Raw genomic sequence first — 13,667 nt, forward strand, 5'->3', positions numbered from 1 at the left:
AAAACTACCCACTTACTTCTGGCCTGAAGCAGTAAACACATCATGTTATACTCATAATATCACATTGATAAACAGACAAGGTGTTACTCCTTATCAAGTGCTGAAAGAAAAGATGCCCAGTCTCAAACATCTTCATGTATTTGGATGTAAGTTCTTTGTTTTGAGAACTCATACTGATCAACCAGGGAAGTTTTGAATCAAAAGCTGATGAAGGAATCTTTGTTGGTTATTCACCATCAAGAGCATACAGGATTTTCAATCAGAGAACTAATACTGTAGTTATCTTCATAAATGTATCTTTTGATGATAAGAAGATTCCTGGTTTTGAAGAAGACTCTCATGAAAGTCTAATCTTTGCAAATGAAAATGCATTGTTGGAATCTGGATCAAACTCTAATGAACTGTCAAATCTTGATGATCCAAATCCTGATACTCCTTCAGATTCTGAAAATGATCATTGTACTAATGAACCTGCACATGTTGAGGGGGAGCAATAACAAGGTTCAACTGATGGTACTAACACTGAAGAATCAACTCAAAGTTCTTCTCAATCTGGTCATTCAGAATCCAATGCTGCTTCAATTTAAGATGGACATGATTCAGGACCCAAAACTTCATCAGAAGAGGACAGCTCAGATTCAGGGGGATCCTCAAATGCATTTAATGAGGCATACAATTCAGGGGGAGCATCTAGCTCCGGAAGGACACTTCCTAGTGCCAGAAAATGGACTAAAGATCATACTCCTGATCTGATTATTGCAAATCCTGATGAAGGTGTAAAGACAAGGAGTGGAACTCAAAATAAATGTTTTTATCACAATCTACTTTTAAAAGAAGAGCCAAAGAAAGTAGAAGATGCACTCAAGGATGCAGATCGGGTTATATCTATGCAAGAAGAGTTAAATGAGTTCGAAAGAAATAAAGTTTGGAAGCTGGTGCCTAGACCTAAGAATAGGTCAATTATGAGCACAAAGTGGGTCTTCAGAAATAAGACTGATTCTGATGGAACAATTGTCAGGAATTAAGGCAAGATTGGTGGCTAAAGGATATTCTCAACAAGAAGGCATTGACTATGATGAAACATATGCTCATGTTGCTAGGATGAAAGCAATCAGAATTTTCTTGGCATATGCTGCATACAAGATATTTAAAGTCTTTCAGATGGATGTGAAGAGTGCATTCCTCAATGGAGAACTTAAAGAGGAAGTCTATGTTGAACAACCACCAGGTTTTATGGATCCTAAATATCCTGATTATGTTTATGGACTTGACAAAGCACTCTATGGACTCTTGCTCAGTTTCTGCTGGAAAGTGGATTCAAAAGAGGTACAATAGATAAAACTTTATTTTATCTGTATTAAGGTAAAGATTTGCTTTTAGTTCAAATTTATGTGGATGATATCTTTTTTGGATCAACTAATCAAAACTGTGTGATAAGTTCTCAAAGTTGATGCAATCAAGATATCGAATGCGCATGATGGGAGAGATGCATTACTTCTTGGGATTGCAAATTAAACAGACTGATAATGGTATCTACATTAATCAGTCAAAGTACACAAAGAATCTTTTGAAAAGGTTTAATATGCAAGAAAGTGCAGCCGCAACTACTCCTATGGCAACTGCTACAAAACTTTATCCTCATGAAGGAAAAGCAGTTGATATCACAAGCTACAGAGGTATGATTGGTTCTCTTTTGTACCTAACGGCTAGTACGCCAGATAATATGTTGTAACGTTGGATGCTTAGTCTTGAACCTATACTTTTGTGTTATATTATGTTAATTATTCGTTTATAAAGACTACATTTATTATACCATGCTTTCATCGGAACCCACATTGAAGATGAGTCTAATTATGGGCTAATCGTTATTGTGGGGTTCTAGCGGATTTAATTATGGATTTATTTAGTTAATTTGTTTCGATACCTTAGTGTGTGGTTATTGTATGATAACCTAGTATTGGTTGTGCTTGTTCGTCTTATGAGCGTCGCGAACTTATAAGATAATGTGTTAATTCTTAATATAATAAAAGTAAATTTGAGGATTTAGAACTTGCCATGCTTGCATAGGTTCATGTATTATTGATATGCATGATTTGTAGGTAATTTTAACCATCTTACTTGCCCTATGTAATCACGATAGATAACTTGTTCGTTAAACCGTTATGTTGTCAAATTCTATAGATATATAGTGTCTCAATATAATTTGTGTCTATTCAGCTTCTATCTATTTTGTGGATGTCTGGTAGTATGATATTCATTCAACGAAAGTTGGTGTTTATCAGTTTCGTGTTATCTGATTAGTGTCATCACCATTATATGTTAAGGTCAAGAACAAAAAGACTATTGAATGAAGTATTTAATGAAGTTAGAATCCCATGTTTGTCATAAATATTAATTCAACCATTCTTATCCTCTTAGTTATAATTGTTAGTTTAATTCTTAGTTATAAAACAATCTCAATTTGTTAATAGCCTTAGCATTGAATAATAGCCATATCATTGTTGCATAAATTCATAAATTACAAGTTAACCTAAATCAGTCTCTATGGAAATGAATCTGATTTATATCTTATACTACTTGCGAATGCATATATTTGTGTGTATTTTAGCATGTGTTTAGCGACTAACAAATTTTTGGCGCCGTTGCAGATGACTCGGTGTTAATTTTTAGTTTATGTGTTTGTCATCAGTGGTCGTTAAAGTTCATTTACTCGGATATTCTTACTTATTTGTTTCCTTGTCTTATTTCAGGTACACTAGCGAGCGTGTATGCATACGCGTTCGCAGTTTGCTTATGTGCATGTGAATCTTTATGGAACAAGTATAGATGTTGTTGATGTTGTTACAGATGCTAGAAAGGTATATATATTAAAAAATGATCTCGTTCATTGCTATGATAATATGCCTTCTTACAAAATATGTGATTTAAGATATTTTGTAATTTAACAAATGGTAGTTTTTTTAAAATGTGATTTAAGAATGTCTTAATCGTTCTTTTTTCTAATTAATTTGTTATGATTTAGTTCTTTTTAAAGTATTAAAACTAATTTATTTGGTTCCGTTACGTTTTCACCTACAAATTGATTTTAGTAAAGAACCTTTAAATATGTGTAACAAATCTAATCATATCAACCTAGTTTTTGGTAGACAATTCGCATGATTGTATATTTTGATCATATAAATAAATTTGTAACGGCAGTCTTGATGTTTGCTTATAATTTGTTAATTTGGTTTGCAACTGGAAGTGGCTCATGATAGGGGAATTATGAAGTTGGAGCCTTTGTACTAATTGCGGACTTAAATTTTATATTGTAGATGTTTACATTTTGGTAAAATCTAATTATGTGTAATTATGGTCATAATGTAGATATTTGTATTTTGGTCGATGTTTGGATATAAAATGGTGCCAATATATTGGATGTTTGGATGTTAAAAAGCTGGTGGTATTAGATGTTGATGAAAATAGAATTGGTTATTGTGATACAATTTTGGTTTATATGTATGCAAGACCACGATTCATATACCAATAAAACCTAGCAAATAACTGATGGCCTATGGAGGTTTGACATCAGCTTATTATATAGCAACTGATGTCTCTTATGAACAAAACATCAGTTTATTTTATGATGGCTGATGTTAAATTACATCTTTAACAACAATTCAAAAGTTATCTTAAATACAAGTTTACATAACTGATGTCTAATATTATAATTTACATCAGTTCATAAAATAACCAATGTTAAAAGTACTTATTTACAACGTCCTAATTTTCATAAACGTTGTCTTTGTCTTTTTTTTTCTTTTTGTGTCACATGCTTAAATTGATAGAAATTAAAAGATAAACTATTATTGAAATCGTGATCATGTATTAAAATGTAATATATTCGGAAAAAGACATCAGTTTCTAAGTTAGAACTGTTGTCTACTAGTATCTTAGACATCGGTCTAAAACCGATGTCTAAAACTCTGGACCTTTCTCTACACATGCAAAGACATCGCTTTTAAAAACATTTAACATCGGTTTATAACCGATGTCTTTTGACCTGTTTTTTGTAGTGAGAAACCCGCATGACCAAGAAAACTGTGAATTCCCTTAACACAAATTGGTGGAGGAAGATTTTCAATGACCCCCACCTTGTCTTTGTCCACTCAAGACCTTTACTAGATATCTTATGCCCAAGAATAATGCCCTGTCGCACCATAAAGTGACATTTCTCCCAATTGAGAACCAAGTTGGTGTCAACACACCTCTTTAGAACATGTCCAAGATTCTGTAAGCATTGGACAAAAGAATCACGAAATACAGAGAAGTTGTCCATGAACACCTCCACAATATGAACAATCATATCATAAAAGATGGCCATCATAAATCTCTGAAATGTGGCGGTGCACCACATAGACCAAAAGAAACTCATCTAAAGGTGAAAGTACAAAATGGACAAGTGAAGGTAGTCTTCTCCTGATCTTCTGGAGCGATACGAATCTGATTATAACACGAATAGCCATCCAGAAGACAGTAGTACTCATGACCAGCCAACCTGTCGAGCATCTAGTCAATGAAATATAGAGGAAAGTGATCCTTCCTAGTGGCCTTGTTTAGCTTCCTATAGTCCGTACAAACTCTCCATCACATAACTGTTCGAGTAGGAATGAGCTCATTCTTCTCATTAGCAACAACTGTGATACCTCCCTTCTATGGTACACACTAAACTGGACTCACCCAAGAACTGTCAGAAATGGCATAAATAATCCCTGCATCCATCCACTTAAGAATTTCCTTCTTCCCTACTTCCTTCAAGATCGGATTAAGTCTTCTTTACTGCTCCACCGTAGGCTTGCTACCTTCTTCTAGCAGAATTTTATGCATGCAATAAGAAGGGTTGATTTCCTTAATATCTACTATAGTCCATCCAATTTCCGATTTGAACTCTCTTAGAATCCTCAAAAGCTTCTCCTCGTCGCTACCTAAATGGTCAGATGCAATAATCACAGGAAAAGTAGATGTATCACCTAAAAACGAATACCTCAAATGCTCAGGTAAAGGCTTAAGCTCAAGAGTGGGAGCTTCCTCAATAGATGCTTGAGGCGTTTAGGAGCTTGGTTCAATTCCTCCATTCCAAGAGATTCAAAAGGCATAACAATCTTTCTCTTCCGTGGAGAAGCATTCAGATATAGCAATTTCTCTTCACCTTCATCATCCTCACTATCTGAATTCCCCAATAAGGCCTTCTCTAAGGCATCAGACCTTAGAAATTGATCAAGTTCTGAAGTAACCACAGAATCGACTAGCTCCGCTTTTAAGCACTCCTCATTTTCCGTAGGAAATTTCATAGCATTGAACACTCGCATTGTAAGCTCACCCTTTTGCACATCTATCAAGGTTCGGCCAGTCGCCAAGACAGATCTTCCCACAATTATGGGAATCTTCTTATCCTCCTCGAAATCAATAATTATGAAATCACCAGGAAGATGAGTTTATCAACCTTGACCAAGACATCCTCCACAATACCTCGCGGATATGTAATAGAACGGTCGGCCAACTACAAAGTCATTTAAGTCGGTTTTAGATCACGCAAGTTCAACTTCTTGAAGATTGAAAAAGGCATCAGATTGATGCTAGCTCTCAAGTCACATATGCATATGTCAAAAAACACTAGTTACGCTTCCTGGATCTTTAAGCTTCGGAAGCAACTTCTGTTGCAACATAGTACTGCGTTTCCCTGTGAGAGCGACAGTCTCTATATCATCTAGCTTCACCTTCCGAAAGAGAATACCTATCATAAAATTTTCCTAACTAGGCATCTGCTCAAGAGCCTCAGCGAAAGGTATATTGATATGAAGTTTCTTGAACACTTCTAGAAACTTCTCAAATTGCTTATCCAGATTTTTCTTCTGCAGCCGCTTAGGAAAAGGCGGTGGAGGATAGATCTGTTTCTCCCCTGTATTACCCTCAGAAGGAGTATGCTCAATAGTAGTCTTCCTTGGTTCCACTTCTGCTTCATGCGCTCTACTTCTTCTTTATCCCCAACTTCTTTAGTCGAAGCTTAAGTTTGTTCAGGATTCGCAACCTTTCCAGACCTCAAAGTGATTGCCTTCACCTGCTCATTAGCCTCCCTCATTCCTGGCACTTTAGTGTCACTAGGTAGTGTACCCGTTTGATGATTTAACAAGGCATTGACAATTTGTCCAATTTGATTCTCAAAAGTCTTGATAGAAACATCTTGACTTTTTCACATAAGCTTCAACTCCTCTAATTTAGATTTTTCATCAACTTGTTGCAGCTAAAGTTGTTGCCTTGGTGCATATTGCGGTTGCTGAAAACCAGGGGGTTGTACTTCTTAGCTGGGTACTGCTGATAAGGTTGTTGAACCGCATTCTGAGCGTTGCTCCAGCTGAAATTAGGATGATTGCGGTTGTTGGGATGATAAGTGGTTGGCACAGGTTACTCCGATCACTGAAAGATGCACACTGATCAATCTCATGGGCACCAGCATAAAGTTCACAGACACTAGTGATTTGATTAATTCCATAATTAGTCAAAGTGTCACCTTCATCGTCAAAGCCTTAAGTTGGGCAGCTATAGCAGTTGCTCCATCGAACTTCAGAATTCCTACTACTTTTCCCTGAGTTAGTTTCTGAGAAGGATTCTGGTATTCATTAGTAGCCATCAGTTCAATCAATCCATAAGCTTCATTGTAGCTCTTAGCCCACAAGGCTCCTCCTGATGCTGCATCGAGCATGGGTCTAGAAGTAGTACCCAGTCCATTGTAGAAATAGTTTATAATAATCCAATAAGGCATGCCGTCATGTGGGCACTTCCTTAGTATCGCCTTATATCAATCCCAAGCCTCACACAGAGATTCACCAGTTTGCTGAGCAAACTGAGTAAGAGCATTCCTGATTGCAGCAGTCTTCGCCATAGGGAAGAATTTAGTGAGAAACTTTAGAGCAAGATCCTCCCATATGGTGATAGACCCCGGTGGTAGAGAATGTAACCAACACTTTGCTTTATCCCTCAGAGCTTTATCCCTCAAAGAGAATGGGAAGAGTCATAGCTTGATAGCGTCTTCAGTTACACCATTTAACTTAAAAGTGTCACAGATCTCAATGAAATCCCTGATGTGCATGTTGGGGTCTTCAGTAGGAGAACCCCCAAACTGAACTGAGTTCTGTATCATCTGAATCGTGCTTGACTTGATCTCAAAAATCTTAGCCGAGATGGCTGGCCTAATAATGCTTGATTGAATGTCATTGATCTTAGGCTGAGAATAGGCCATCAAAGCATTAGGAATTTCTTCTTGATTCCCCATCACTACTAAAACTGGTTCCTCAACTTTCTCTTCTTCTTCTACCTTCTCTTCATCCTCAAAAATCTCCATTCGAACCACTACAACTTCTTCCTCGACTTTATCCAGAGTTTTCTTACGAGACCAAGGAACTTTTCGTCCTTTATATCCTGCTCTATAACATCGCGCTCAGTGAAATGATAATGGACTCCATTCTTTTCCCCTTCCCTTGGTGCACGGGTTGTGTAGCTCACTGAGAATCCAAAACATGGGTGGAAATTCCTTCATTAGTTTATTTATTAATGTTCCTTTGCCCACACCAGAAGGGCCACTAATAACAATTGGCTTCTCAGCATCGCCTATGACTCCTCGACTCCAAGCAACCACCAGCGTTTCAAAATTCTTTTGCTGCTAACTAATATGTTGTGTGTTCACCTAGCATAATAAACAAAAAGAATCATATACTAAATACAAGATGGAAATGACATTCATGTAATAGTAAGATACACGTATACAAAGTTTGGAGAAAAGTCAAAAACTGCTCCTTTAGGAATAATAATACTATTCTCATAATTTCATTTCTATGTCACGTACTTAGAGATATATATTTACATATCATATTCCAAGGACATTTATTAATCTAACATTTTATCGCATAAAATAAAGATATAATAAATTACTAAAGAATAATCCACAAAATCATAATTAATAATCAAAAAATTTCATAATATAAACATAATAATGTTGTCTCTAGGGCACAAACACTAACAATCTCCTACTTGCACTAGAGCCAATCACCCATGTATTAATACCCATGGAACTAGTATGACCTTCGTGCTTTTGCTGTGATAAAGCCTTAGTCAGTGGGTCTGCAACATTATCATCAGTATGCACTTTACATATATGTATATCTCCTCTTTCATTAATCTCTCGAAAGAGGTGATATCTCCTAAGTATATGCTTTTCTCGGGGATGGGACATTGGTTCTTTAGCCTGCGCGATGGCTCCATTATTATCAAAGTATATATCAACTGGATATGTGATCGATGGAACCACACCAAGTCCTGTTATGAATTTCCGTATCCAAAAAGCCTCCTTAGCTGCTTCACTGGCAGCAATATACTCAGCTTCCATTGTAGAATCAAATATTGTCTCTTGCTTTAAACTCTTCCAGCTTACAACACCTTCATTAAGGCAAAACACAAAACCTGATTGAGATACTGAATCGTCTCTGTCGGTATGAAAGCTGGCGTCAGTGTAACAACCAGCTTCTCATCTCCTCCATACACCAAGAATGAATCTTTAGTCCTTTTCAAGTATTTAAGTATATTCTTGACAGCAGTCCAGTGACCCTCACCAGGATTAGACTAGTATCTGCTCGTCATGCTCAAGGCATACGAAACATCAGGTTGAGTACATATCATCGTATAGATTATAGATCCAATTACTGAAGCATATGGAACTTTGTTCATACGTCCATTATCATCTAATGATTTAGGGTAGTTGTCTTTTGAGATCAATATCTCATGAGACATTGAGACATCCTCTTTTTGCCTTTTGCATCCCGAAATGATGCAATACTTTGTCAATGTATGTACTCTGACTTAGGCCGATTAATTTCCTTGATCTATCTCTATAGATCTTGATCCCTAATATATGTAGCATCGCCTAAGTCCTTCATCGAGAAACTATTTCCCAACCTAGTCCTATTACTAACATGCAAGATGAATTTAAAAAAAATTATTGATATTTTTATAAGACTAAAATTGATATATAATAACATCTGCACGGTTGGATCATAAAAAAAATATTTTAAAAATTTATCTTTTAAATCGGAAACGAATCTCGTTGTCGGGACTGGTACTTTTACTAGAATTTTCTATTCCTGTTATCTAAGATGAATTTGACATTTTTTAATAATTTTTTCATATGACTAAAATTTATATATCTTAACAATGTTAAGTTGGATCATCGAAAATATCATTTGAAAAATTAATCTTGTAAATCGGGAACGAGTCTCGTTATTGGTAATAGTACTTTTACTAGATATTCATATTCCTAAAATGCAAGATCAATTTGAATTTTTTTAATGAATTTTTCATATGACTAAAATTGATATATCTTAACATCCATCGTCAAAAATATCATTTGAAAAATTAATCTTGTAAATCGGGAACGAGTCTCGTTGGTGGGAGTGATACTTTTAATAGATTTTCCTATACCTAACATGCAAGATGAATTTGAAATTTTGAATAGTTTTTTCTTAGGACTTAAATTGATATATCTTAACATCCATACGATTGGTTCATCAAAAAAATATTTTAAAAATGTATCTTGTAAATCTGGAACGAGTCTCGTTGTTGGGAGTGGTACTTTTAATAGATTTTCCTATTCATGCCATGCAGCATGAATTTGAAATTTTTTATTATTTTTTTCAAATGATTATAATTGATAAATATAAACATCCATATGGTTGGATCATCCACAAAATAGTTTTAAAAATTAATCTTTTAAATCGGGAGGGAGTCACATTGTTGGGAGTTGTACTTTTACTAGATTTTCTTATTCCTCACATGCAAGATGCATTTAAAAAAATTTATTCATTTATTCATTTTATTAAAATTGATATATCCTAACACCCATACGTTTGGATCATTGAAAACAATTATTTTAAAAATTTATCTTTTAAACCGGGAACAAATCTCGTTGTCTGGACTGGTACTTTTACAAGATTTTTCCATTCTTCACATGCAAGATGAATTTGACATTTTTTAATAATTTTTTCATATGACTAATATTTATATATCTTAACATCTGTTAAGTTGGATCATCAAAAAAATCATTTTAAAAATTTATCTTGTAAATCGGGAACGATTCTCGTTGTTGATAGTGGTACTTTACTAGATTTTCATATTCATGACATGCAAGATGAGTTTGAAACATTTTAGTAATTTTTTCATATGATTGAAATTGATATATCCTAAAATCCGTATGGTTGGATCGTTAAAAAAATCATTTTAAAAATTAATTTTGTAAATCGGGAACGTGTCTCGTTGTGGGAAGTGGTATTTTTACTTGATTTTTTCTATTCTCGACATGCAAGATTAATTTAAAAACTTTTATTAATTTTTTGATATGACTAAAATTGATATATATTAATACCCGTATGGTTGGATCTTTGAAAAAATCATTTTAAAACTTTATCTTTTTAAATCGGGAATGAATCTCGTTGTTGGGACTAGTACTTTCACTACATTTTTCTATTCCTGGCATGCACGATCAATTTGACTTTTTTTAATAATTTTTTCTTATGACAAAATATGATATATTTTAACATCCGTATGATTGGATCATAAAAAAAAATATTTTAAAAATTTATCTTGTAAATCAAGAATGAGTCTCGTTGTTGGGAACAGTACTTTTACTAAATTTTCCTATTCCTGTCATGCAGCATGAATTTGAAATTTTTTATTAATTTTTTCACATGACTATAATTGATATATCTTAACATTCATACGGTTGAATCTTCGAATTTTTTTTTTTTAAAAATTAATCTTGTAAATCGGGAGCGAGTCACGTTGTTGATAATGGTACTTTTACTATATTTTCCTATTCCTATTCCTGACATAAAAGATGAACTTTAATTTTTTTTTGATATTTTTATAAGACTAAAATTGATATATAATAAGTCTCGTACCATTGGTTCATTAAAAAAATTATTTTAAAAATTTAACTTTTAAATCGGGAACGAATCTCGTTGTCGGGACTGGTACATTTACTTGAATTTTCTATTCCTGTTATTTAAGATGAATTTGACATTTTTTAATAATTTTTTCTTATGACTAAAATTTATATATCTTAACACTGTTAACTTGGATCATCGAAAATATAATTTGAAAAATTAATCTTGTAAATGGGGAACGATTCTCGTTGTTGGTAATAGGACTTTTATTAGATTTTCCTATTCCTAAAATGCAAGATGAATTTGAAATTTTTTAATAATTTTTTCATATGACTAAAATTGATATATCCTAACATCCGTATGATTGGATCCTTAAAAAATCATGTTATAATTAATATTTTAAATCAGGAAAGAGTCTCTTTGATGGGACTCGTACTTTTACTAGATTTTCCTATTCCTGACATGCAAGATGAATTTGAAACTTTTTAATAAATTTTTCATATGACTAAAATTGATATATCTTAACATCCGTATAGTTGGATCGTGGAAAAAATGATTTTAAAAATTAATCTTGTAAATCGGGAATGAGTCTCGTTGGTGGGAGTGGTACTTTACTAGATTTTCCTTATTCCTAACATGCAAGATGAATTTTAAATTTTTTAATAATTTTTTCTTATGACTTAAATTAATACAAATATCAATAAGGTTGGATCATAAAAAAACATTTTAAAAATGTATCTTGTAAATCTGGAATGAGTCTCGTTGTTGGGAGTCGTACTTTTACTAGATTTTCCTGTTCCTGAGATGCGGCATGAATTTGATATTTTTTATTAATTTTTTCAAATGACTATAATTGATATATGTTAACATCCATATGGTTGGATCATCCAAAAAATCATTTTAAAAATTAATCTTGTAAATCGGGAGGGAGTCACGTTGGTAGGAGTTGTACTTTTACTAGATTTTTCTATTCCTCACATACGAGTTGAATTTGAAATTTTTTATAAATTTTTTCATCTGTATAGTTGGATCATGGAAAAATTCATTTTAAAAATTTATCTTGTAAATCGGGAACGAGTCTCGTTGTCAAGAGTGGTAGTTTTACCAGATTTTTCTAATCCTGACATGCAAGATGAATTTAATTTTTTTTATTAATTTTTTCATTTGACTACAATTGATATATCTCAACATTCGTACGATTGGATCATCGAAAAAATATTTGAAAATTTTATCTTATTAATCGGGAATCTCAGTTTATAAAATAATACTCTTTACAACGGTTTTATAAGAAAAATATTGTGTGAGAACAAAGTTCTAGAAGGTTCTCGAATGAGTCATATAGACAGTGGTTTGTATTAAAACATCTTGTACAAGATCAACTAATACAATGGTTTTTTTATAAAACTGTTGTGTAAGTATATCAGCTTTTTTCAATCTAACGGCTAATACTTAATCTCATTTCAATCAAGGGTTGTCATTTCCACACTTAAGCATTCCAAGTAATTCTTTTACCACCTATCACGTGGTGCCACCTCATCACATGGTGCTTATTAAAATTCTAAAAGAAGTATTTCAGACTACTGTTTTATTCCGTTGTATGAAGGTTCCTAAGACAATCCCTCTAAAAACTATTGTTTGAATTACACAACATAATATCTAAAAGCTTGTATAAGATCAACTAAGACAACAGTATTATTTTAACATAAAACCGTTATGTAAGAATATCAGCTATTTTTTGATCTAACGACCCATATCTAATCTCACTTCAACGAAGGGCTCTCATTTACCCACCTCAATCTTTTGGAAAGTTTTACTCCTATCATTTGGTGCCACCTCAATACTTGGTGGCCATTCAAATTCCTCAGACAACTTTTTTTATTCCGTTATTGGATGGTTTAGAAGACACCTTTTTTGAAAAATTGTTGTCCGAATTACATAATCCCTACAAGAAAATAGGTTATTCCTCAAATATATCACGTTGTTGCAATGTTGAGGAGTGTACATTTTATGAATTCAAATCGCACGATTGTCACATTTTTCTTCAAAAATTATTTCCTCTCACAATTCGTGAACATCTACCGGCGCCTATTGCCGATGCAATCATGATAATTTCTAACTTTTTCCATGATTTATGTTCATCCATGGCCAAAAACTGACTTGGAAATAATGGAAAAATCGGTTATCAAAGCGTTGTGTTTGTTGGAAATGATTTTTCCTCAAAGTTGGTTTGATTCGATGGAACACTTGGTTGTACATTTAGCCGAAGAAATTAGACTTGCTGGACCTGCTTATTGGCATTGGATGTATCCGATTGAACGGTTGTTGGGAAAATTAATACAAAAAGTCGGTAATAAAGTAAGGGTTGAGGGGTCAATTGCCGAACGATATATGGAGGAGGAGATTCTTAATATTTGTTCTTTTTATTTTGCCTCTGACACGATCCATAATAAGGTACGTCGTAACGAGGTTTGGTTTGATGTGCAAAATTCCGAGAATTTAGAAGTGTTCAAATATCCAATTCAATCTCTTGGAAAGGAAGAAACTCGATACATGAGTAATGATGAACGAGAGTTAGCGGAAGAATATGTTCTTTTAAACTCTCCTGAAGTTCAACCTTATCTAAGGTACCAAATCTTACTTTAAAAAATATGCATAATAATTTTTGTTAATGACACATGCATGATCTTACTTTATATTTTA

At 33.7% G+C, this 13,667-nt stretch overlaps 1 non-coding gene across 1 annotated transcript; it reads left to right on the forward strand.

Moving 5' to 3' along the window:
• Positions 1-6,797: 6,797 nt before the first annotated feature.
• LOC141710371 (small nucleolar RNA R71) lies at positions 6,798-6,904 on the forward strand. Its single transcript, XR_012570896.1, has one exon. It is a non-coding gene; the product is annotated as a small nucleolar RNA R71 (small nucleolar RNA).
• Positions 6,905-13,667: the final 6,763 nt, after the last annotated feature.

Source organism: Apium graveolens, chromosome 2 (genome assembly GCF_009905375.1).
Source record: "Apium graveolens cultivar Ventura chromosome 2, ASM990537v1, whole genome shotgun sequence".
Taxonomy (NCBI): Eukaryota; Viridiplantae; Streptophyta; class Magnoliopsida; order Apiales; family Apiaceae; genus Apium; species Apium graveolens.